Source organism: Mesoplodon mirus (genome assembly GCF_964341445.2).
Source record: "Mesoplodon mirus genome assembly, chromosome: 1".
Taxonomy (NCBI): Eukaryota; Metazoa; Chordata; class Mammalia; order Artiodactyla; family Ziphiidae; genus Mesoplodon; species Mesoplodon mirus.
The window spans coordinates 185,993,734-186,021,486 of record NC_138976.1 but is presented as its reverse complement, the minus strand read 5'-3'; positions in this window follow the sequence as shown (position 1 = coordinate 186,021,486).

The following is a 27,753-nucleotide window of genomic DNA, read 5'->3' as shown; positions in this document are numbered from 1 at the left end:
ACTAAATCACCTGAATTTTATACGTTTTCTGTTGTATTAAGTTCTGCTCATATCTTTATTTATCTTTTTTCTATGTTCTCAGGGTTTATTGTTTTGATCTTCTGATGTCAATTCAAACACTTGGTTATTCATTTTAATAAATATTTTACTTATAAAGATTTGAACTTTTGAAGATTCCAGCTTACTTGTAAGTTTCTAAGGGTCAGGTCCTCTCCATTGTTGCTGGCCTAAGGTTTAGTTCACCATATAGCAATGTATATATTGACCTATTTTCCCCTCGACTTTCTGTGATTCTCTACATCTCACCTTTCTTTGCAGACAAGCCATTTGAAATACCCTTAACTTATTTCACAGCCAATAAGTCATTGAAATAATGTGTATTTTTAGAGAAATCTTCTTATATAATTAGGCAGAAAATCTCACCTGCCATAGTTTTCAAAACAGCATAATTTCACTCTTCTCAATGCTTAATCTGTTGTATTACACAACCTTTGAGTATTTAGCTTTATCAATGACATGTACTTTAAAAATGTTTTCGAGATCCTACCAGTCTTTGAAAACATCCTTGTTCCTTGTTTCAGTTCCAGTTTTATGTATATATTCTGCCTTGCACCTGATTATTCCAACAATTGCTGGATGGCCTTGGGAATCTAATTCTGGTATTGATAGTCTTTACTGATTGTCTCCCCTCGTAGCTGATTTCTTCATTAGTGTGTAAATTTAGATCATGAGCTCATGTTTAGCTAAACAGCTGACCTTGTAAGACGCTTAGGTGTGAACGCTCCTAAGCTTCCGCAGAAAGACGGCAAAGATTTATTTGTGTCCCTCCAATGAGTTGCCCACGAGGACACCGTTTTCTACAAGTGTTGGTCCAATACTCCCTCTAGAGGCAGGGTACTCCGACAGGGCTGATTGGCGGCCCCCGATCTGGGGCAGGGGCAGTGGGCAGCCTGTGGCCCGGGCAGGAGCCTCTTTGCATGTGTCCCTGGGACACATCTGCCTGCGAACTTCGGTCACCTGGCAGGAAGCTACGATGCCCAGACCTATGGTTAGCTGTGCAGCGAGGTGTACTGTGAGGACAGGTTCCACACACACTTCAAGTAAGAGGTCGGCCTGAGTGGAAAGGTGAGATTTTGGGCAGCTGTGAAGACAAAGAAGGCGCCCTTTGGCCTGGGCCTAAATGCTTGTGACACGCCACTGGACCTTCCGTGCTCTGAGGGCCCTGCCCTGGGCCCCCTGCTCCCCTGCCCTTTGTTCAGTCACAGCAGAGATGGCCACACCCACTCCTTCAGTGAGGGCAGAGTTCCAACCACCCTCAGCCCCGCCCCCTCTCCGCAGGTTACCATGGACTACAGAGGCTGCATCCTGAGGCCAGGGCGTTCCGAGAATGCCAAGGGCAGACATGATGACCTTAAATGATTTCCTCTTGTGTCAGGTTTGGTAAACTTTAGGAGCTAGGAAATGGTCCACTTTACAGAAATGTTCAAATTTACTGGCATTTCATATATTCTCTGCTATAACATTGTCCTGATTCTTTCTGTATATTCTTTACTTCTGTTTTTGTTTTCCTTAATCAACGTGTGTCTTTTCAATCTTTTCAAAGAAGATTCTTTGGACTTACTAAATCACCTGAATTTTATACGTTTTCTGTTGTATTAAGTTCTGCTCATATCTTTATTTATCTTTTTTTCTATGTTCTCAGGGTTTATTGTTTTGATCTTCTGATGTCAATTAAAACACTTGGTTATTCATTTTAATAAATATTTTACTTATAAAGATTTGAACTTTTGAAGATTCCAGCTTACTTGTAAGTTTCTAAGGGTCAGGTCCTCTCCATTGTTGCTGGCCTAAGTTTTAGTTCACCATATAGCAATGTATATATTGACCTATTTTCCCCTCGACTTTCTGTGATTCCCTACATCTCACCTTTCTTTGCAGACAAGCCATTTGAAATACCCTTAACTTATTTCACAGCCAATAAGTCATTGAAATAATGTGTATTTTTAGAGAAATCTTCTTATATAATTAGGCAGAAAATCTCACCTGCCATAGTTTTCAAAACAGCATAATTTCACTCTTCTCAATGCTTAATCTGTTGTATTACACAACCTTTGAGTATTTAGCTTTATCAATGACATGTACTTTAAAAATGTTTTCGAGATCATACCAGTCTTTGAAAACATCCTTGTTCCTTGTTTCAGTTCCAGTTTTATGTATATATTCTGCCTTACACCTGATTATTCCAACAATTGCTGGATGGCCTTGGGAATCTAATTCTGGTATTGATAGTCTTTACTGATTGTCTCCCCTCGTAGCTGATTTCTTCATTATTGTGTAAATTTAGATCATGAGCTCATGTTTAGCTAAACAGCTGACCTTGTAAGACGCTTAGGTGTGAACGCTCGTAAGCTTCCGCAGAAAGACGGCAAAGATTTATTTGTGTCCCTCCAATGAGTTGCCCACGAGGACACCGTTTTCTACAAGTGTTGGTCCAATACTCCCTCTAGAGGCAGGGGACTCCGACAGGGCTGATTGGCGGCCCCCGATCTGGGGCAGGGGCAGTGGGCAGCCTGTGGCCCGGGCAGGAGCCTCTTTGCATGTGTCCCTGGGACACATCTGCCTGCGAACTTCGGTCACCTGGCAGGAAGCTACGATGCCCAGACCTATGGTTACCTGTGCAGCGAGGTGTACTGTGAGGACAGGTTCCACACACACTTCAAGTAAGAGGTCGGCCTGAGTGGAAAGGTGAGGGTTTGGGCAGCTGTGCAGACAAAGAAGGCGCCCTTTGGCCTGGGCCTAAATGCTTGTGACACCCCACTGGACCTGCCGTGCTCTGAGGGCCCTGCCCTGGGCCCCCTGCTCCCCTGCCCTTTGTTCAGTCACAGCAGAGATGGCCACACCCACTCCTTCAGTGAGGGCAGAGTTCCAACCACCCTCAGCCCCGCCCCCTCTCCGCAGGTTACCATGGACTACAGAGGCTGCATCCTGAGGCCAGGGCGTTCCGAGAATGCCAAGGGCAGACATGATGACCTTAAATGATTTCCTCTTGTGTCAGGTTTGGTAAACTTTAGGAGCTAGGAAATGGTCCACTTTACAGAAATGTTCAAATTTACTGGCATTTCATATATTCTCTGCTATAACATTGTCCTGATTCTTTCTGTATATTCTATACTTATGTTTTTGTTTTCCTTAATCAAAGTGTGTCTTTTCAATCTTTTCAAAGAAGATTCTTTGGACTTACTAAATCACCTCAATTTTATACGTTTTCTCTTGTATTAAGTTCTGCTCATATCTTTATTTATCTTTTTTTCTATGTTCTCAGGGTTTATTGTTTTGATCTTCTGATGTCAATTAAAACACTTGGTTATTCATTTTAATAAATATTTTACTTATAAAGATTTGAACTTTTGAAGATTCCAGCTTACTTGTAAGTTTCTAAGGGTCAGGTCCTCTCCATTGTTGCTGGCCTAAGGTTTAGTTCACCATATAGCAATGTATATATTGACCTATTTTCCCCTCGACTTTCTGTGATTCCCTACATCTCACCTTTCTTTGCAGACAAGCCATTTGAAATACCCTTAACTTATTTCACAGCCAATAAGTCATTGAAATAATGTGTATTTTTTAGAGAAATCTTCTTATATAATTAGGCAGAAAATCTCACCTGCCATAGTTTTCAAAACAGCATAATTTCACTCTTCTCAATGCTTAATCTGTTGTATTACACAACCTTTGAGTATTTAGCTTTATCAATGACATGTACTTTAAAAATGTTTTAGAGATCCTACCAGTCTTTGAAAACATCCTTGTTCCTTGTTTCAGTTCCAGTTTTATGTATATATTCTGCCTTGCACCTGATTATTCCAACAATTGATGGATGGCCTTGGGAATCTAATTCTGGTATTGATAGTCTTTACTGATTGTCTCCCCTCGTAGCTGATTTCTTCATTATTGTGTAAATTTATATCATGAGCTCATGTTTAGCTAAACAGCTGACCTTGTAAGACGCTTAGGTGTGAACGCTCGTAAGCTTCTGCAGAAAGACGGCAAAGATTTATTTGTGTCCCTCCAATGAGTTGCCCACGAGGACACCGTTTTCTACAAGTGTTGGTCCAATACTCCCTCTAGAGGCAGGGGACTCCGACAGGGCTGATTGGCGGCCCCCGATCTGGGGCAGGGGCAGTGGGCAGCCTGTGGCCCGGGCAGGATCCTCTTTGCATGTGTCCCTGGGACACATCTGCCTGCGAACTTTGGTCACCTGGCAGGAAGCTACGATGCCCAGACCTATGGTTAGCTGTGCAGCGAGGTGTACTGTGAGGACAGGTTCCACACACACTTCAAGTAAGAGGTCGGCCTGAGTGGAAAGGTGAGGGTTTGGGCAGCTGTGCAGACAAAGAAGGCGCCTTTTGGCCTGGGCCTAAATGCTTGTGACACACCACTGGACCTGCCGTGCTCTGAGGGCCCTGCACTGGGCCCCCTGCTCCTCTGCCCTTTGTTCAGTCACAGCAGAGATGGCCACACCCACTCCTTCAGTGAGGGCAGAGTTCCAACCACCCTCAGCCCCGACACCTCTCCGCAGGTTACCATGGACTACAGAGGCTGCATCCTGAGGCCAGGGCGTTCCGAGAATGCCAAGGGCAGACATGATGACCTTAAATGATTTCCTCTTGTGTCAGGTTTGGTAAACTTTAGGAGCTAGGAAATGGTCCACTTACAGAAATGTTCAAATTTACTGGCATTTCATATATTCTCTGCTATAACATTGTCCTGATTCTTTCTGTATATTCTTTACTTATGTTTTTGTTTTCCTTAATCAAAGTGTGTCTTTTCAATCTTTTCAAAGAAGATTCTTTGGACTTACTAAATCACCTGAATTTTATACGTTTTCTGTTGTATTAAGTTCTGCTCATACCTTTATTTATCTTTTTTCTATGTTCTCAGGGTTTATTGTTTTGATCTTCTGATGTCAATTAAAACACTTGGTTATTCATTTTAATAAATATTTTACTTATAAAGATTTGAACTTTTGAAGATTCCAGCTTACTTGTAAGTTTCTAAGGGTCAGGTCCTCTCCATTGTTGCTGGCCTAATGTTTAGTTCAACATATAGCAATGTATATATTGAACTATTTTCCCCTCGACTTTCTGTGATTCCCTACATCTCACCTTTCTTTGCAGACAAGCCATTTGAAATACCCTTAACTTATTTCACAGCCAATAAGTCATTGGAATAATGTGTATTTTTAGAGAAATCTTCTTATATAATTAGGCAGAAAATCTCACCTGCCATAGTTTTCAAAACAGCATAATTTCACTCTTCTCAATGCTTAATCTGTTGTATTACACAACCTTTGAGTATTTAGCTTTATCAATGACATGTACTTTAAAAATGTTTTAGAGATCCTACCAGTCTTTGAAAACATCCTTGTTCCTTGTTTCAGTTCCAGTTTTATGTATATATTCTGCCTTGCACCTGATTATTCCAACAATTGCTGGATGGCCTTGGGAATCTAATTCTGGTATTGATAGTCTTTACTGATTGTCTCCCCTCGTAGCTGATTTCTTCATTAGTGTGTAAATTTAGATCATGAGCTCATGTTTAGCTAAACAGCTGACCTTGTAAGACGCTTAGGTGTGAACGCTCGTAAGCTTCCGCAGAAAGACGGCAAAGATTTATTTGTGTCCCTCCAATGAGTTGCCCACGAGGACACCGTTTTCTACAAGTGTTGTTCCAATACTCCCTCTAGAGGCAGGGGACTCCGACAGGGCTGATTGGCGGCCCCCGATCTGGGGCAGGGGCAGTGGGCAGCCTGTGGCCCGGGCAGGAGCCTCTTTGCATGTGTCCCTGGGACACATCTGCCTGCGAACTTCGGTCACCTGGCAGGAAGCTACGATGCCCAGACCTATGGTTAGCTGTGCAGCGAGGTGTACTGTGAGGACAGGTTCCACACACACTTCAAGTACGAGGTCGGCCTGAGTGGAAAGGTGAGAGTTTGGGCAGCTGTGCAGACAAAGAAGGCGCCCTTTGGCCTGGGCCTAAATGCTTGTGACACCCCACTGGACCTGCCGTGCTCTGAGGGCCCTGCCCTGGGCCCCCTGCTCCCCTGCCCTTTGTTCAGTCACAGCAGAGATGGCCACACCCACTCCTTCAGTGAGGGCAGAGTTCCAACCACCCTCAGCCCCGACCCCTCTCCGCAGGTTACCATGGACTACAGAGGCTGCATCCTGAGGCCAGGGCGTTCCGAGAATGCCAAGGGCAGACATGATGACCTTAAATGATTTCCTCTTGTGTCAGGTTTGGTAAACTTTAGGAGCTAGGAAATGGTCCACTTTACAGAAATGTTCAAAATTACTGGCATTTCATATATTCTCTGCTATAACATTGTCCTGATTCTTTCTGTATATTCTATACTTATGTTTTTGTTTTCCTTAATCAAAGTGTGTCTTTTCAATCTTTTCAAAGAAGATTCTTTGGACTTACTAAATCACCTCAATTTTATACGTTTTCTGTTGTATTAAGTTCTGCTCATATCTTTATTTATCTTTTTTTCTATGTTCTCAGGGTTTATTGTTTTGATCTTCTGATGTCAATTAAAACACTTGGTTATTCATTTTAATAAATATTTTACTTATAAAGATTTGAACTTTTGAAGATTCCAGCTTACTTGTAAGTTTCTAAGGGTCAGGTCCTCTCCATTGTTGCTGGCCTAAGGTTTAGTTCACCATATAGCAATGTATATATTGACCTATTTTCCCCTCGACTTTCTGTGATTCCCTACATCTCACCTTTCTTTGCAGACAAGCCATTTGAAATACCCTTAACTTATTTCACAGCCAATAAGTCATTGAAATAATGTGTATTTTTAGAGAAATCTTCTTATATAATTAGGCAGAAAATCTCACCTGCCATAGTTTTCAAAACAGCATAATTTCACTCTTCTCAATGCTTAATCTGTTGTATTACACAACCTTTGAGTATTTAGCTTTATCAATGACATGTCCTTTAAAAATGTTTTAGAGATCCTACCAGTCTTTGAAAACATCCTTGTTCCTTGTTTCAGTTCCAGTTTTATGTATATATTCTGCCTTGCACCTGATTATTCCAACAATTGATGGATGGCCTTGGGAATCTAATTCTGGTATTGATAGTCTTTACTGATTGTCTCCCCTCGTAGCTGATTTCTTCATTATTGTGTAAATTTAGATCATGAGCTCATGATTAGCTAAACAGCTGACCTTGTAAGACGCTTAGGTGTGAACGCTCGTAAGCTTCCGCAGAAAGACGGCAAAGATTTATTTTTGTCCCTCCAATGAGTTGCCCACGAGGACACCGTTTTCTACAAGTGTTGTTCCAATACTCCCTCTACAGGCAGGGGACTCCGACAGGGCTGATTGGCGGCCCCCGATCTGGGGCAGGGGCAGTGGGCAGCCTGTGGCCCGGGCAGGAGCCTCTTTGCATGTGTCCCTGGGACACATCTGCCTGCGAACTTCGGTCACCTGGCAGGAAGCTACGATGCCCAGACCTATGGTTACCTGTGCAGCGAGGTGTACTGTGAGGACAGGTTCCACACACACTTCAAGTAAGAGGTCGGCCTGAGTGGAAAGGTGAGAGTTTGGGCAGCTGTGCAGACAAAGAAGGCGCCCTTTGGCCTGGGCCTAAATGCTTGTGACACCCCACTGGACCTGCCGTGCTCTGAGGTCCCTGCCCTGGGCCCCCTGGTCCCCTGCCCTTTGTTCAGTCACAGCAGAGATGGCCACACCCACTCCTTCAGTGAGGGCAGAGTTCCAACCACCCTCAGCCCCGCCCCCTCTCCGCAGGTTACCATGGACTACAGAGGCTGCATCCTGAGGCCAGGGCGTTCCGAGAATGCCAAGGGCAGACATGATGACCTTAAATGATTTCCTCTTGTGTCAGGTTTGGTAAACTTTAGGAGCTAGGAAATGGTCCACTTTACAGAAATGTTCAAATTTACTGGCATTTCATATATTCTCTGCTATAACATTGTCCTGATTCTTTCTGTATATTCTATACTTATGTTTTTGTTTTCCTTAATCAAAGTGTGTCTTTTCAATCTTTTCAAAGAAGATTCTTTGGACTTACTAAATCACCTCAATTTTATACGTTTTCTGTTGTATTAAGTTCTGCTCATATCTTTATTTATCTTTTTTTCTATGTTCTCAGGGTTTATTGTTTTGATCTTCTGATGTCAATTAAAACACTTGGTTATTCATTTTAATAAATATTTTACTTATAAAGATTTGAACTTTTGAAGATTCCAGCTTACTTGTAAGTTTCTAAGGGTCAGGTCCTCTCCATTGTTGCTGGCCTAAGGTTTAGTTCACCATATAGCAATGTATATATTGACCTATTTTCCCCTCGACTTTCTGTGATTCCCTACATCTCACCTTTCTTTGCAGACAAGCCATTTGAAATACCCTTAACTTATTTCACAGCCAATAAGTCATTGAAATAATGTGTATTTTTAGAGAAATCTTCTTCTATAATTAGGCAGAAAATCTCACCTGCCATAGTTTTCAAAACAGCATAATTTCACTCTTCTCAATGCTTAATCTGTTGTATTACACAACCTTTGAGTATTTAGCTTTATCAATGACATGTACTTTAAAAAGGTTTTAGAGATCCTACCAGTCTTTGAAAACATCCTTGTTCCTTGTTTCAGTTCCAGTTTTATGTATATATTCTGCCTTGCACCTGATTATTCCAACAATTGATGGATGGCCTTGGGAATCTAATTCTGGTATTGATACTCTTTACTGATTGTCTCCCCTCGTAGCTGATTTTTTCATTATTGTGTAAATTTAGATCATGAGCTCATGTTTAGCTAAACAGCTGACCTTGTAAGACGCTTAGGTGTGTATGCTCGCAAGCTTCAGGAGAAAGTCGGCAAAATTTATTTGTGTCCCTCCAATGAGTTGCCCACGAGGACACCGTTTTCTACAAGTGTTGGTCCAATACTCCCTCTAGAGGAAGGGGACTCCGACAGGGCTGATTGGCGGCCCCCGATCTGGGGCAGGGGCAGTGGGCAGCCTGTGGCCCGGGCAGGATCCTCTTTGCATGTGTCCCTGGGACACATCTGCCTGCGAACTTCGGTTACCTGGCAGGAAGGTACGATGCCCAGACCTATGGTTAGCTGTGCAGCGAGGTGTACTGTGAGGACAGGTTCCACACACACTTCAAGTAAGAGGTCGGCCTGAGTGGAAAGGTGAGAGTTTGGGCAGCTGTGCAGACAAAGAAGGCGCCCTTTGGCCTGGGCCTAAATGCTTGTGACACCCCACTGGACCTGCCGTGCTCTGAGGGCCCTGCCCTGGGCCCCCTGCTCCCCTGCCCTTTGTTCAGTCACAGCAGAGATGGCCACACCCACTCCTTCAGTGAGGGCAGAGTTCCAACCACCCTCAGCCCCGACCCCTCTCCGCAGGTTACCATGGACTACAGAGGCTGCATCCTGAGGCCAGGGCGTTCCGAGAATGCCAAGGGCAGACATGATGACCTTAAATGATTTCCTCTTGTGTCAGGTTTGGTAAACTTTAGGAGCTAGGAAATGGTCCACTTTACAGAAATGTTCAAAATTACTGGCATTTCATATATTCTCTGCTATAACATTGTCCTGATTCTTTCTGTATATTCTATACTTATGTTTTTGTTTTCCTTAATCAAAGTGTGTCTTTTCAATCTTTTCAAAGAAGATTCTTTGGACTTACTAAATCACCTCAATTTTATACGTTTTCTGTTGTATTAAGTTCTGCTCATATCTTTATTTATCTTTTTTTCTATGTTCTCAGGGTTTATTGTTTTGATCTTCTGATGTCAATTAAAACACTTGGTTATTCATTTTAATAAATATTTTACTTATAAAGATTTGAACTTTTGAAGATTCCAGCTTACTTGTAAGTTTCTAAGGGTCAGGTCCTCTCCATTGTTGCTGGCCTAAGGTTTAGTTCACCATATAGCAATGTATATATTGACCTATTTTCCCCTCGACTTTCTGTGATTCCCTACATCTCACCTTTCTTTGCAGACAAGCCATTTGAAATACCCTTAACTTATTTCACAGCCAATAAGTCATTGAAATAATGTGTATTTTTAGAGAAATCTTCTTCTATAATTAGGCAGAAAATCTCACCTGCCATAGTTTTCAAAACAGCATAATTTCACTCTTCTCAATGCTTAATCTGTTGTATTACACAACCTTTGAGTATTTAGCTTTATCAATGACATGTCCTTTAAAAATGTTTTAGAGATCCTACCAGTCTTTGAAAACATCCTTGTTCCTTGTTTCAGTTCCAGTTTTATGTATATATTCTGCCTTGCACCTGATTATTCCAACAATTGATGGATGGCCTTGGGAATCTAATTCTGGTATTGATAGTCTTTACTGATTGTCTCCCCTCGTAGCTGATTTCTTCATTATTGTGTAAATTTAGATCATGAGCTCATGTTTAGCTAAACAGCTGACCTTGTAAGACGCTTAGGTGTGAACGCTCGTAAGCTTCCGCAGAAAGACGGCAAAGATTTATTTTTGTCCCTCCAATGAGTTGCCCACGAGGACACCGTTTTCTACAAGTGTTGTTCCAATACTCCCTCTAGAGGCAGGGGATTCCGACAGGGCTGATTGGCGGCCCCCGATCTGGGGCAGGGGCAGTGGGCAGCCTGTGGCCCGGGCAGGAGCCTCTTTGCATGTGTCCCTGGGACACATCTGCCTGCGAACTTCGGTCACCTGGCAGGAAGCTACGATGCCCAGACCTATGGTTACCTGTGCAGCGAGGTGTACTGTGAGGACAGGTTCCACACACACTTCAAGTAAGAGGTCGGCCTGAGTGGAAAGGTGAGAGTTTGGGCAGCTGTGCAGACAAAGAAGGCGCCCTTTGGCCTGGGCCTAAATGCTTGTGACACCCCACTGGACCTGCCGTGCTCTGAGGGCCCTGCCCTGGGCCCCCTGGTCCCCTGTCCTTTGTTCAGTCACAGCAGAGATGGCCACACCCACTCCTTCAGTGAGGGCAGAGTTCCAACCACCCTCAGCCCCGCCCCCTCTCCGCAGTTTACCATGGACTACAGAGGCTGCATCCTGAGGCCAGGGCGTTCCGAGAATGCCAAGGGCAGACATGATGACCTTAAATGATTTCCTCTTGTGTCAGGTTTGGTAAACTTTAGGAGCTAGGAAATGGTCCACTTTACAGAAATGTTCAAATTTACTGGCATTTCATATATTCTCTGCTATAACATTGTCCTGATTCTTTCTGTATATTCTATACTTATGTTTTTGTTTTCCTTAATCAAAGTGTGTCTTTTCAATCTTTTCAAAGAAGATTCTTTGGACTTACTAAATCACCTCAATTTTATACGTTTTCTGTTGTATTAAGTTCTGCTCATATCTTTATTTATCTTTTTTTCTATGTTCTCAGGGTTTATTGTTTTGATCTTCTGATGTCAATTAAAACACTTGGTTATTCATTTTAATAAATATTTTACTTATAAAGATTTGAAATTTTGAAGATTCCAGCTTACTTGTAAGTTTCTAAGGGTCAGGTCCTCTCCATTGTTGCTGGCCTAAGGTTTAGTTCACCATATAGCAATGTATATATTGACCTATTTTCCCCTCGACTTTCTGTGATTCCCTACATCTCACCTTTCTTTGCAGACAAGCCATTTGAAATACCCTTAACTTATTTCACAGCCAATAAGTCATTGAAATAATGTGTATTTTTTAGAGAAATCTTCTTATATAATTAGGCAGAAAATCTCACCTGCCATAGTTTTCAAAACAGCATAATTTCACTCTTCTCAATGCTTAATCTGTTGTATTACACAACCTTTGAGTATTTAGCTTTATCAATGACATGTACTTTAAAAATGTTTTAGAGATCCTACCAGTCTTTGAAAACATCCTTGTTCCTTGTTTCAGTTCCAGTTTTATGTATATATTCTGCCTTGCACCTGATTATTCCAACAATTGATGGATGGCCTTGGGAATCTAATTCTGGTATTGATAGTCTTTACTGATTGTCTCCCCTCGTAGCTGATTTCTTCATTATTGTGTAAATTTATATCATGAGCTCATGTTTAGCTAAACAGCTGACCTTGTAAGACGCTTAGGTGTGAACGCTCGTAAGCTTCTGCAGAAAGACGGCAAAGATTTATTTGTGTCCCTCCAATGAGTTGCCCACGAGGACACCGTTTTCTACAAGTGTTGGTCCAATACTCCCTCTAGAGGCAGGGGACTCCGACAGGGCTGATTGGCGGCCCCCGATCTGGGGCAGGGGCAGTGGGCAGCCTGTGGCCCGGGCAGGAGCCTCTTTGCATGTGTCCCTGGGACACATCTGCCTGCGAACTTCGGTCACCTGGCAGGAAGCTACGATGCCCAGACCTATGGTTAGCTGTGCAGCGAGGTGTACTGTGAGGACAGGTTCCACACACACTTCAAGTAAGAGGTCGGCCTGAGTGGAAAGGTGAGGGTTTGGGCAGCTGTGCAGACAAAGAAGGCGCCCTTTGGCCTGGGCCTAAATGCTTGTGACACCCCACTGGTCCTGCCGTGCTCTGAGGGCCCTGCACTGGGCCCCCTGCTCCTCTGTCCTTTGTTCAGTCACAGCAGAGATGGCCACACCCACTCCTTCAGTGAGGGCAGAGTTCCAACCACCCTCAGCCCCGCCCCCTCTCCGCAGGTTACCATGGACTACAGAGGCTGCATCCTGAGGCCAGGGCGTTCCGAGAATGCCAAGGGCAGACATGATGACCTTAAATGATTTCCTCTTGTGTCAGGTTTGGTAAACTTTAGGAGCTAGGAAATGGTCCACTTACAGAAATGTTCAAATTTACTGGCATTTCATATATTCTCTGCTATAACATTGTGCTGATTCTTTCTGTATATTCTTTACTTATGTTTTTGTTTTCCTTAATCAAAGTGTGTCTTTTCAATCTTTTCAAAGAAGATTCTTTGGACTTACTAAATCACCTGAATTTTATACGTTTTCTGTTGTATTAAGTTCTGCTCATACCTTTATTTATCTTTTTTCTATGTTCTCAGGGTTTATTGTTTTGATCTTCTGATGTCAATTAAAACACTTGGTTATTCATTTTAATAAATATTTTACTTATAAAGATTTGAACTTTTGAAGATTCCAGCTTACTTGTAAGTTTCTAAGGGTCAGGTCCTCTCCATTGTTGCTGGCCTAATGTTTAGTTCAACATATAGCAATGTATATATTGAACTATTTTCCCCTCGACTTTCTGTGATTCCCTACATCTCACCTTTCTTTGCAGACAAGCCATTTGAAATACCCTTAACTTATTTCACAGCCAATAAGTCATTGGAATAATGTGTATTTTTAGAGAAATCTTCTTATATAATTAGGCAGAAAATCTCACCTGCCATAGTTTTCAAAACAGCATAATTTCACTCTTCTCAATGCTTAATCTGTTGTATTACACAACCTTTGAGTATTTAGCTTTATCAATGACATGTACTTTAAAAATGTTTTAGAGATCCTACCAGTCTTTGAAAACATCCTTGTTCCTTGTTTCAGTTCCAGTTTTATGTATATATTCTGCCTGGCACCTGATTATTCCAACAATTGATGGATGGCCTTGGGAATCTAATTCTGGTATTGATACTCTTTACTGATTGTCTCCCCTCGTAGCTGATTTTTTCATTATTGTGTAAATTTAGATCATGAGCTCATGTTTAGCTAAACAGCTGACCTTGTAAGACGCTTAGGTGTGTATGCTCGCAAGCTTCAGGAGAAAGTCGGCAAAATTTATTTGTGTCCCTCCAATGAGTTGCCCACGAGGACACCGTTTTCTACAAGTGTTGGTCCAATACTCCCTCTAGAGGCAGGGGACTCCGACAGGGCTGATTGGCGGCCCCCGTTCTGGGGCAGGGGCAGTGGGCAGCCTGTGGCCCGGGCAGGATCCTCTTTGCATGTGTCCCTGGGACACATCTGCCTGCGAACTTCGGTTACCTGTCAGGAAGGTACGATGCCCAGACCTATGGTTAGCTGTGCAGCGAGGTGTACTGTGAGGACAGGTTCCACACACACTTCAAGTAAGAGGTCGGCCTGAGTGGAAAGGTGAGAGTTTGGGCAGCTGTGCAGACAAAGAAGGCGCCCTTTGGCCTGGGCCTAAATGCTTGTGACACCCCACTGGACCTGCCGTGCTCTGAGGGCCCTGCCCTGGGCCCCCTGCTCCCCTGCCCTTTGTTCAGTCACAGCAGAGATGGCCACACCCACTCCTTCAGTGAGGCCAGAGTTCCAACCACCCTCAGCCCCGCCCCCTCTCCGCAGGTTACCATGGACTACAGAGGCTGCATCCTGAGGCCAGGGCGTTCCGAGAATGCCAAGGGCAGACATGATGACCTTAAATGATTTCCTCTTGTGTCAGGTTTGGTAAACTTTAGGAGCTAGGAAATGGTCCACTTTACAGAAATGTTCAAATTTACTGGCATTTCATATATTCTCTGCTATAACATTGTCCTGATTCTTTCTGTATATTCTATACTTATGTTTTTGTTTTCCTTAATCAAAGTGTGTCTTTTCAAAGAAGATTCTTTGGACTTACTAAATCACCTGAATTTTATACGTTTTCTGTTGTATTAAGTTCTGCTCATATCTTTATTTATCTTTTTTCTGTGTTCTCAGGGTTTATTGTTTTGATCTTCTGATGTCAATTAAAACACTTGGTTATTCATTTTAATAAATATTTTACTTGTAAAGATTTGAACTTTTGAAGATTCCAGCTTACTTGTAAGGTTCTAAGGGTCTGGTCCTCTCCATTGTTGCTGGCCTAAGGTTTAGTTCACCATATAGCAATGTATATATTGACCTATTTTCCCCTCGACTTTCTGTGATTCCCTACATCTCACCTTTCTTGGCAGACAAGCCATTTGAAATACCCTTAACTTAGTTCACAGCCAATAAGTCATTGAAATAATGTGTATTTTTACAGAAATCTTCTTATATAATTAGGCAGAAAATCTCACCTGCCATAGTTTTCAAAACAGCATAATTTCACTCTTCTCAATGCTTAATCTGTTGTATTACACAACCTTTGAGTATTTAGCTTTATCAATGACATGTACTTTAAAAATGTTTTAGAGATCCTACCAGTCTTTGAAAACATCCTTGTTCCTTGTTTCAGTTCCAGTTTTATGTATATATTCTGCCTTGCACCTGATTATTCGAACAATTGATGGATGGCCTTGGGAATCTAATTCTGGTATTGATAGTCTTTACTGATTGTCTCCACTCGTAGCTGATTTCTTCATTATTGTGTAAATTTAGATCATGAGCTCATGTTTAGCTAAACAGCTGACCTTGTAAGACGCTTAGGTGTGAACGCTCGTAAGCTTCCGCAGAAAGACGGCAAAGATTTATTTGTGTTCCTCCAATGAGTTGCCCACGAGGACACCGTTTTCTACAAGTGTTGGTCCAATACTCCCTCTAGAGGCAGGGGACTCCGACAGGGCTGATTGGCGGCCCCCGATCTGGGGCAGGGGCAGTGGGCAGCCTGTGGCCCGGGCAGGAGCCTCTTTGCATGTGTCCCTTGGACACATCTGCCTGCAAACTTCGGTCACCTGGCAGGAAGCTACGATGCCCAGACCTATGGTTAGCTGTGCAGCGAGGTGTACTGTGAGGACAGGTTCCACACACACTTCAAGTAACAGGTCGGCCTGAGTGGAAAGGTGAGACTTTGGGCAGCTGTGCAGACAAAGAATGCGCCCTTTGGCCTGGGCCTAAATGCTTGTGACACGCCACTGGACCTGCCGTTCTCTGAGGGCCCTGCACTGGACCCCCTGCTCCCCTGCCCTTTGTTCAGTCACAGCAGAGATGGCCACACCCACTCCTTCAGTGAGGGCAGAGTTCCAACCACCCTCAGCCCCGCCCCCTCTCCGCAGTTTACCATGGACTACAGAGGCTGCATCCTGAGGCCAGGGCGTTCCTAGAATGCCAAGGGCAGACATGATGACCTTAAATGATTTCCTCTTGTGTCAGGTTTGGTAAACTTTAGGAGCTAGGAAATGGTCCACTTACAGAAATGTTCAAATTTACTGGCATTTCATATATTCTCTGCTATAACATTGTCCTGATTCTTTCTGTATATTCTTTACTTATGTTTTTGTTTTCCTTAATCAAAGTGTGTCTCTTCAATCTTTTCAAAGAAGATTCTTTGGACTTACTAAATCACCTCAATTTTATACGTTTTCTGTTGTATTAAGTTCTGCTCATATCTTTATTTATCTTTTTTCTATGTTCTCAGGGTTTATTGTTTTGATCTTCTGATGTCAATTAAAACACTTGGTTATTCATTTTAATAAATATTTTACTTATAAAGATTTGAACTTTTGAAGATTCCAGCTTACTTGTAAGGTTCGAAGGGTCAGGTCCTCTCCATTGTTGCTGGCCTAAGGTTTAGTTCACCATATAGCAATGTATATATTGACCTATTTTCCCCTCGACTTTCTGTGATTCCCTGCATCTCACCTTTCTTGGCAGACAAGCCATTTGAAATACCCTTAACTTATTTCACAGCCAATAAGTCATTGAAATAATGTGTATTTTTAGAGAAATCTTCTTATATAATTAGGCAGAAAATCTCACCTGCCATAGTTTTCAAAACAGCATAATTTCACTCTTCTCAATGCTTAATCTGTTGTATTACACAACCTTTGAGTATTTAGCTTTATCAATGACATGTACTTTAAAAATGTTTTAGAGATCCTACCAGTCTTTGAAAACATCCTTGTTCCTTGTTTCAGTTCCAGTTTTATGTATATATTCTGCCTTGCACCTGATTATTCCAACAATTGATGGATGGCCTTGGGAATCTAATTCTGGTATTGATAGTCTTTACTGATTGTCTCCCCTCGTAGCTGATTTCTTCATTATTGTGTAAATTTAGATCATGAGCTCATGTTTAGCTAAACAGCTGACCTTGTAAGACGCTTAGGTGTGAACGCTCGTAAGCTTCTGCAGAAAGACGGCAAAGATTTATTTGTGTCCCTCCAATGAGTTGCCCACGAGGACACCGTTTTCTACAAGTGTTGGTCCAATACTCCCTCTAGAGGCAGGGGACTCCGACAGGGCTGATTGGCGGCCCCCGATCTGGGGCAGGGGCAGTGGGCAGCCTGTGGCCCGGGCAGGAGCCTCTTTGCATGTGTCCCTGGGACACATCTGCCTGCGAACTTCGGTCACCTGGCAGGAAGCTACGATGCCCAGACCTATGGTTAGCTGTGCAGCGAGGTGTACTGTGAGGACAGGTTCCACACACACTTCAAGTAAGAGGTCGGCCTGAGTGGAAAGGTGAGGGTATGGGCAGCTGTGCAGACAAAGAAGGCGCCCTTTGGCCTGGGCCTAAATGCTTGTGACACACCACTGGTCCTGCCGTGCTCTGAGGGCCCTGCACTGGGCCCCCTGCTCCTCTGCCCTTTGTTCAGTCACAGCAGAGATGGCCACACCCACTCCTTCAGTGAGGGCAGAGTTCCAACCACCCTCAGCCCCGCCCCCTCTCCGCAGGTTACCATGGACTACAGAGGCTGCATCCTGAGGCCAGGGCGTTCCGAGAATGCCAAGGGCAGACATGATGACCTTAAATGATTTCCTCTTGTGTCAGGTTTGGTAAACTTTAGGAGCTAGGAAATGGTCCACTTACAGAAATGTTCAAATTTACTGGCATTTCATATATTCTCTGCTATAACATTGTGCTGATTCTTTCTGTATATTCTTTACTTATGTTTTTGTTTTCCTTAATCAAAGTGTGTCTTTTCAATCTTTTCAAAGAAGATTCTTTGGACTTACTAAATCACCTGAATTTTATACGTTTTCTGTTGTATTAAGTTCTGCTCATATCTTTATTTATCTTTTTTCTATGTTCTCAGGGTTTATTGTTTTGATCTTCTGATGTCAATTAAAACACTTGGTTATTCATTTTAATAAATATTTTACTTATAAAGATTTGAACTTTTGAAGATTCCAGCTTACTTGTAAGTTTCTAAGGGTCAGGTCCTCTCCATTGTTGCTGGCCTAATGTTTAGTTCAACATATAGCAATGTATATATTGAACTATTTTCCCCTCGACTTTCTGTGATTCCCTACATCTCACCTTTCTTTGCAGACAAGCCATTTGAAATACCCTTAACTTATTTCACAGCCAATAAGTCATTGGAATAATGTGTATTTTTAGAGAAATCTTCTTATATAATTAGGCAGAAAATCTCACCTGCCATAGTTTTCAAAACAGCATAATTTCACTCTTCTCAATGCTTAATCTGTTGTATTACACAACCTTTGAGTATTTAGCTTTATCAATGACATGTACTTTAAAAATGTTTTAGAGATCCTACCAGTCTTTGAAAACATCCTTGTTCCTTGTTTCAGTTCCAGTTTTATGTATATATTCTGCCTGGCACCTGATTATTCCAACAATTGATGGATGGCCTTGGGAATCTAATTCTGGTATTGATACTCTTTACTGATTGTCTCCCCTCGTAGCTGATTTTTTCATTATTGTGTAAATTTAGACCATGAGCTCATGTTTAGCTAAACAGCTGACCTTGTAAGACGCTTAGGTGTGTATGCTCGCAAGCTTCAGGAGAAAGTCGGCAAAATTTATTTGTGTCCCTCCAATGAGTTGCCCACGAGGACACCGTTTTCTACAAGTGTTGGTCCAATACTCCCTCTAGAGGCAGGGGACTCCGACAGGGCTGATTGGCGGCCCCCGTTCTGGGGCAGGGGCAGTGGGCAGCCTGTGGCCCGGGCAGGATCCTCTTTGCATGTGTCCCTGGGACACATCTGCCTGCGAACTTCGGTTACCTGTCAGGAAGGTACGATGCCCAGACCTATGGTTAGCTGTGCAGCGAGGTGTACTGTGAGGACAGGTTCCACACACACTTCAAGTAAGAGGTCGGCCTGAGTGGAAAGGTGAGAGTTTGGGCAGCTGTGCAGACAAAGAAGGCGCCCTTTGGCCTGGGCCTAAATGCTTGTGACACCCCACTGGACCTGCCGTGCTCTGAGGGCCCTGCCCTGGGCCCCCTGGTCCCCTGCCCTTTGTTCAGTCACAGCAGAGATGGCCACACCCACTCCTTCAGTGAGGGCAGAGTTCCAACCACCCTCAGCCCCGCCCCCTCTCCGCAGGTTACCATGGACTACAGAGGCTGCATCCTGAGGCCAGGGCGTTCCGAGAATGCCAAGGGCAGACATGATGACCTTAAATGATTTCCTCTTGTGTCAGGTTTGGTAAACTTTAGGAGCTAGGAAATGGTCCACTTTACAGAAATGTTCAAATTTACTGGCATTTCATATATTCTCTGCTATAACATTGTCCTGATTCTTTCTGTATATTCTATACTTATGTTTTTGTTTTCCTTAATCAAAGTGTGTCTTTTCAAAGAAGATTCTTTGGACTTACTAAATCACCTGAATTTTATACGTTTTCTGTTGTATTAAGTTCTGCTCATATCTTTATTTATCTTTTTTCTATGTTCTCAGGGTTTATTGTTTTGATCTTCTGATGTCAATTAAAACACTTGGTTATTCATTTTAATAAATATTTTACTTGTAAATATTTGAACTTTTGAAGATTCCAGCTTACTTGTAAGGTTCTAAGGGTCTGGTCTTCTCCATTGTTGCTGGCCTAAGGTTTAGTTCACCATATAGCAATGTATATATTGACCTATTTTCCCCTGGACTTTCTGTGATTCCCTACATCTCACCTTTCTTGGCAGACAAGCCATTTGAAATACCCTTAACTTAGTTCACAGCCAATAAGTCATTGAAATAATGTGTATTTTTACAGAAATCTTCTTATATAATTAGGCAGAAAATCTCACCTGCCATAGTTTTCAAAACAGCATAATTTCACTCTTCTCAATGCTTAATCTGTTGTATTACACAACCTTTGAGTATTTAGCTTTATCAATGACATGTACTTTAAAAATGTTTTAGAGATCCTACCAGTCTTTGAAAACATCCTTGTTCCTTGTTTCAGTTCCAGTTTTATGTATATATTCTGCCTTGCACCTGATTATTCGAACAATTGATGGATGGCCTTGGGAATCTAATTCTGGTATTGATAGTCTTTACTGATTGTCTCCACTCGTAGCTGATTTCTTCATTATTGTGTAAATTTAGATCATGAGCTCATGTTTAGCTAAACAGCTGACCTTGTAAGACGCTTAGGTGTGAACGCTCGTAAGCTTCCGCAGAAAGACGGCAAAGATTTATTTGTGTTCCTCCAATGAGTTGCCCACGAGGACACCGTTTTCTACAAGTGTTGGTCCAATACTCCCTCTAGAGGCAGGGGACTCCGACAGGGCTGATTGGCGGCCCCCGATCTGGGACAGGGGCAGTGGGCAGCCTGTGGCCCGGGCAGGAGCCTCTTTGCATGTGTCCCTTGGACACATCTGCCTGCAAACTTCGGTCACCTGGCAGGAAGCTACGATGCCCAGACCTATGGTTAGCTGTGCAGCGAGGTGTACTGTGAGGACAGGTTCCACACACACTTCAAGTAACAGGTCGGCCTGAGTGGAAAGGTGAGACTTTGGGCAGCTGTGCAGACAAAGAAGGCGCCCTTTGGCCTGGGCCTAAATGCTTGTGACACGCCACTGGACCTGCCGTTCTCTGAGGGCCCTGCACTGGACCCCCTGCTCCCCTGCCCTTTGTTCAGTCACAGCAGAGATGGCCACACCCACTCCTTCAGTGAGGGCAGAGTTCCAACCACCCTCAGCCCCGCCCCCTCTCCGCAGTTTACCATGGACTACAGAGGCTGCATCCTGAGGCCAGGGCGTTCCTAGAATGCCAAGGGCAGACATGATGACCTTAAATGATTTCCTCTTGTGTCAGGTTTGGTAAACTTTAGGAGCTAGGAAATGGTCCACTTACAGAAATGTTCAAATTTACTGGCATTTCATATATTCTCTGCTATAACATTGTCCTGATTCTTTCTGTATATTCTTTACTTATGTTTTTGTTTTCCTTAATCAAAGTGTGTCTCTTCAATCTTTTCAAAGAAGATTCTTTGGACTTACTAAATCACCTCAATTTTATATGTTTTCTGTTGTATTAAGTTCTGCTCATATCTTTATTTATCTTTTTTCTATGTTCTCAGGGTTTATTGTTTTGATCTTCTGATGTCAATTAAAACACTTGGTTATTCATTTTAATAAATATTTTACTTATAAAGATTTGAACTTTTGAAGATTCCAGCTTACTTGTAAGGTTCTAAGGGTCAGGTCCTCTCCATTGTTGCTGGCCTAAGGTTTAGTTCACCATATAGCAATGTATATATTGACCTATTTTCCCCTCGACTTTCTGTGATTCCCTGCATCTCACCTTTCTTGGCAGACAAGCCATTTGAAATACCCTTAACTTATTTCACAGCCAATAAGTCATTGAAATAATGTGTATTTTTAGAGAAATCTTCTTATATAATTAGGCAGAAAATCTCACCTGCCATAGTTTTCAAAACAGCATAATTTCACTCTTCTCAATGCTTAATCTGTTGTATTACACAACCTTTGAGTATTTAGCTTTATCAATGACATGTACTTTAAAAATGTTTTAGAGATCCTACCAGTCTTTGAAAACATCCTTGTTCCTTGTTTCAGTTCCAGTTTTATGTATATATTCTGCCTTGCACCTGATTATTCCAACAATTGATGGATGGCCTTGGGAATCTAATTCTGGTATTGATACTCTTTACTGATTGTCTCCCCTCGTAGCTGATTTTTTCATTATTGTGTAAATTTAGATCATGAGCTCATGTTTAGCTAAACAGCTGACCTTGTAAGACGCTTAGGTGTGAACGCTCGTAAGCTTCTGCAGAAAGACGGCAAAGATTTATTTGTGTCCCTCCAATGAGTTGCCCACGAGGACACCGTTTTCTACAAGTGTTGGTCCAATACTCCCTCTAGAGGCAGGGGACTCCGACAGGGCTGATTGGCGGCCCCCGATCTGGGGCAGGGGCAGTGGGCAGCCTGTGGCCCGGGCAGGAGCCTCTTTGCATGTGTCCCTGGGACAAATCTGCCTGCGAACTTCGGTCACCTGGCAGGAAGCTACGATGCCCAGACCTATGGTTAGCTGTGCAGCGAGGTGTACTGTGAGGACAGGTTCCACACACACTTCAAGTAAGAGGTCGGCCTGAGTGGAAAGGTGAGGGTTTGGGCAGCTGTGCAGACAAAGAAGGCGCCCTTTGGCCTGGGCCTAAATGCTTGTGACACCCCACTGGTCCTGCCGTGCTCTGAGGGCCCTGCCCTGGGCCCACTGCTCCTCTGCCCTTTGTTCAGTCACAGCAGAGATGGCCACACCCACTCCTTCAGTGAGGGCAGAGTTCCAACCACCCTCAGCCCCGCCCCCTCTCCGCAGGTTACCATGGACTACAGAGGCTGCATCCTGAGGCCAGGGCGTTCCGAGAATGCCAAGGGCAGACATGATGACCTTAAATGATTTCCTCTTGTGTCAGGTTTGGTAAACTTTAGGAGCTAGGAAATGGTCCACTTACAGAAATGTTCAAATTACTGGCATTTCATATATTCTCTGCTATAACATTGTGCTGATTCTTTCTGTATATTCTTTACTTATGTTTTTGTTTTCCTTAATCAAAGTGTGTCTTTTCAATCTTTTCAAAGAAGATTCTTTGGACTTACTAAATCACCTGAATTTTATACGTTTTCTGTTGTATTAAGTTCTGCTCATACCTTTATTTATCTTTTTTCTATGTTCTCAGGGTTTATTGTTTTGATCTTCTGATGTCAATTAAAACACTTGGTTATTCATTTTAATAAATATTTTACTTATAAAGATTTGAACTTTTGAAGATTCCAGCTTACTTGTAAGTTTCTAAGGGTCAGGTCCTCTCCATTGTTGCTGGCCTAATGTTTAGTTCAACATATAGCAATGTATATATTGAACTATTTTCCCCTCGACTTTCTGTGATTCCCTACATCTCACCTTTCTTTGCAGACAAGCCATTTGAAATACCCTTAACTTATTTCACAGCCAATAAGTCATAGGAATAATGTGTATTTTTAGAGAAATCTTCTTATATAATTAGGCAGAAAATCTCACCTGCCATAGTTTTCAAAACAGCATAATTTCACTCTTCTCAATGCTTAATCTGTTGTATTACACAACCTTTGAGTATTTAGCTTTATCAATGACATGTACTTTAAAAATGTTTTAGAGATCCTACCAGTCTTTGAAAACATCCTTGTTCCTTGTTTCAGTTCCAGTTTTATGTATATATTCTGCCTTGCACCTGATTATTCCAACAATTGATGGATGGCCTTGGGAATCTAATTCTGGTATTGATACTCTTTACTGATTGTCTCCCCTCGTAGCTGATTTTTTCATTATTGTGTAAATTTAGATCATGAGCTCATGTTTAGCTAAACAGCTGACCTTGTAAGACGCTTAGGTGTGTATGCTCGCAAGCTTCAGGAGAAAGTCGGCAAAATTTATTTGTGTCCCTCCAATGAGTTGCCCACGAGGACACCGTTTTCTACAAGTGTTGGTCCAATACTCCCTCTAGAGGCAGGGGACTCCGACAGGGCTGATTGGCGGCCCCCGATCTGGGGCAGGGGCAGTGGGCAGCCTGTGGCCCGGGCAGGATCCTCTTTGCATGTGTCCCTGGGACACATCTGCCTGCGAACTTCGGTTACCTGGCAGGAAGGTACGATGCCCAGACCTATGGTTAGCTGTGCAGCGAGGTGTACTGTGAGGACAGGTTCCACACACACTTCAAGTAAGAGGTCGGCCTGAGTGGAAAGGTGAGAGTTTGGGCAGCTGTGCAGACAAAGAAGGCGCCCTTTGGCCTGGGCCTAAATGCTTGTGACACCCCACTGGACCTGCCGTGCTCTGAGGGCCCTGCCCTGGGCCCCCTGGTCCCCTGCCCTTTGTTCAGTCACAGCAGAGATGGCCACACCCACTCCTTCAGTGAGGCCAGAGTTCCAACCACCCTCAGCCCCGCCCCCTCTCCGCAGGTTACCATGGACTACAGAGGCTGCATCCTGAGGCCAGGGCGTTCCGAGAATGCCAAGGGCAGACATGATGACCTTAAATGATTTCCTCTTGTGTCAGGTTTGGTAAACTTTAGGAGCTAGGAAATGTTCCACTTTACAGAAATGTTCAAATTTACTGGCATTTCATATATTCTCTGCTATAACATTGTCCTGATTCTTTCTGTATATTCTATACTTATGTTTTTGTTTTCCTTAATCAAAGTGTGTCTTTTCAAAGAAGATTCTTTGGACTTACTAAATCACCTGAATTTTATACGTTTTCTGTTGTATTAAGTTCTGCTCATATCTTTATTTATCTTTTTTCTATGTTCTCAGGGTTTATTGTTTTGATCTTCTGATGTCAATTAAAACACTTGGTTATTCATTTTAATAAATATTTTACTTATAAAGATTTGAACTTTTGAAGATTCCAGCTTACTTGTAAGGTTCTAAGGGTCTGGTCCTCTCCATTGTTGCTGGCCTAAGGTTTAGTTCACCATATAGCAATGTATATATTGACCTATTTTCCCCTCGACTTTCTGTGATTCCCTACATCTCACCTTTCTTTGCAGACAAGCCATTTGAAATACCCTTAACTTATTTCACAGCCAATAAGTCATTGAAATAATGTGTATTTTTACAGAAATCTTCTTATATAATTAGGCAGAAAATCTCACCTGCCATAGTTTTCAAAACAGCATAATTTCACTCTTCTCAATGCTTAATCTGTTGTATTACACAACCTTTGAGTATTTAGCTTTATCAATGACATGTACTTTAAAAATGTTTTAGAGATCCTACCAGTCTTTGAAAACATCCTTGTTCCTTGTTTCAGTTCCAGTTTTATGTATATATTCTGCCTTGCACCTGATTATTCGAACAATTGATGGATGGCCTTGGGAATCTAATTCTGGTATTGATAGTCTTTACTGATTGTCTCCCCTCGTAGCTGATTTCTTCATTATTGTGTAAATTTAGATCATGAGCTCATGTTTAGCTAAACAGCTGACCTTGTAAGACGCTTAGGTGTGAACGCTCGTAAGCTTCCGCAGAAAGACGGCAAAGATTTATTTGTGTTCCTCCAATGAGTTGCCCACGAGGACACCGTTTTCTACAAGTGTTGGTCCAATACTCCCTCTAGAGGCAGGGGACTCCGACAGGGCTGATTGGCGGCCCCCGATCTGGGGCAGGGGCAGTGGGCAGCCTGTGGCCCGGGCAGGAGCCTCTTTGCATGTGTCCCTTGGACACATCTGCCTGCAAACTTCGGTCACCTGGCAGGAAGCTACGATGCCCAGACCTATGGTTAGCTGTGCAGCGAGGTGTACTGTGAGGACAGGTTCCACACACACTTCAAGTAAGAGGTCGGCCTGAGTGGAAAGGTGAGAGTTTGGGCAGCTGTGCAGACAAAGAAGGCGCCCTTTGGCCTGGGCCTAAATGCTTGTGACACCCCACTGGACCTGCCGTGCTCTGAGGGCCCTGCCCTTGGCCCCCTGCTCCCCTGCCCTTTGTTCAGTCACAGCAGAGATGGCCACACCCACTCCTTCAGTGAGGGCAGAGTTCCAACCAACCTCAGCTCCGCCCCCTCTCAGCAGGTTACCATGGACTACAGAGGCTGCATCCTGAGGCCAGGGCGTTCCGAGAATGACAAGGGCAGACATGATGACCTTAAATGATTTCCTCTTGTGTCAGGTTTGGTAAACTTTAGGAGCTAGGAAATGGTCCACTTTACAGAAATGTTCAAATTTACTGGCATTTCATATATTCTCTGCTATAACATTGTCCTGATTCTTTCTGTATATTCTTTACTTATGTTTTTGTTTTCCTTACTCAAAGTGTGTCTTTTCAATCTTTTCAAAGAAGATTCTTTGGACTTACTAAATGACCTCAATTTTATACGTTTTCGGTTGTATTAAGTTCTGCTCATATCTTTATTTATCTTTTTTCTATGTTCTCAGGGTTTATTGTTTTGATCTTCTGATGTCAATTAAAACACTTGGTTATTCATTTTAATTAATATTTTACTTATAAAGATTTGAACTTTTGAAGATTCCAGCTTTCTTGTAAGTTTCTAAGGGTCAGGTCCTCTCCATTGTTGCTGGCCTAAGGTTTAGTTCACCATATAGCAATGTATATATTGACCTATTTTCCCCTCGACTTTCGGTGATTCCCTACATCTCACCTTTCTTTGCAGACAAGCCATTTGAAATACCCTTAACTTATTTCACAGCCAATAAGTCATTGAAATAATGTGTATTTTTAGAGAAATCTTCTTATATAATTAGGCAGAAAATCTCACCTGCCATAGTTTTCAAAACAGCATAATTTCACTCTTCTCAATGCTTAATCTGTTGTATTACACAACCTTTGAGTATTTAGCTTTATCAATGACATGTACTTTAAAAATGTTTTAGAGATCCTACCAGTCTTTGAAAACATCCTTGTTCCTTGTTTCAGTTCCAGTTTTATGTATATATTCTGCCTTGAACCTGATTATTCCAACAATTGATAGATGGCCTTGGGAATCTAATTCTGGTATTGATACTCTTTACTGATTGTCTCCCCTCGTAGCTGATTTATTCATTATTGTGTAAATTTAGATCATGAGCTCATGTTTAGCTAAACAGCTGACCTTGTAAGACGCGTAGGTGTGAACACTCGTAAGCTTCAGGAGAAAGTCAGCAAAATTTATTTGTGTCCCTCCAATGTGTTGCCCATGAGGACACCGTTTTCTACAAGTGTTGGTCCAATACTCCCTCTAGTGGAAGGGGACTCCGACAGGGCTGATTGGCGGCCCCCGATCTGGGGCAGGGGCAGTGGGCAGCCTGTGGCCCGGACTGGAGCCTCTTTTCATGTGTCCCTGGGACACATCTGCCTGCGAACTTCGGTCACCTGGCAGGAAGCTACGATGCCCAGACCTATGGTTAGCTGTGCAGCGCGGTGTACTGTGAGGACAGGTTCCACACACACTTCAAGTAAGAGGTCGGCCTGAGCGGAAAGGTGAGAGTTTGGGCAGCTGTGCAGACAAAGAAGGCGCCCTTTGGCCTGGGCCTAAATGCTTGTGACACCCCACTGGACCTGCCGTGCTCTAAGGGCACTGCCCTGGGCCCCCTGCTCCCCTGCCCTTTGTTCAGTCACAGCAGAGATGGCCACACCCACTCCTTCAGTGAGGCCAGAGTTCCAACCACCCTCAGCCCCGACCCCTCTCCGCAGGTTACCATGGACTACAGAGGCTGCATCCTGAGGCCAGGGCGTTCCGAGAATGCCAAGGGCAGACATGATGACCTTAAATGATTTCCTCTTGTGTCAGGTTTGGTAAACTTTAGGATCTAGGAAATGGTCCACTTTACAGAAATGTTCAAATTTACTGGCATTTCATATATTCTCTGCTATAACATTGTCCTGATTCTTTCTGTATATTCTATACTTATGTTTTTTGTTTTCCTTAATCAAAGTGTGTCTTTTCAATCTTTTCAAAGAAGATTCTTTGGACTTACTAAATCACCTGAATTTTATACGTTTTCTGTTGTATTAAGTTCTGCTCATATCTTTATTTATCTTTTTTCTATGTTCTCAGGGTTTATTGTTTTGATCTTCTGATGTCAATTAAAACACTTGGTTATTCATTTTAATAAATATTTTGCTTATAAAGATTTGAACTTTTGAAGATTCCAGCTTACTTGTAAGTTTCTAAGGGTCAGGTCCTCTCCATTGTTGCTGGCCTAAGGTTTAGTTCACCATATAGCAATGTATAT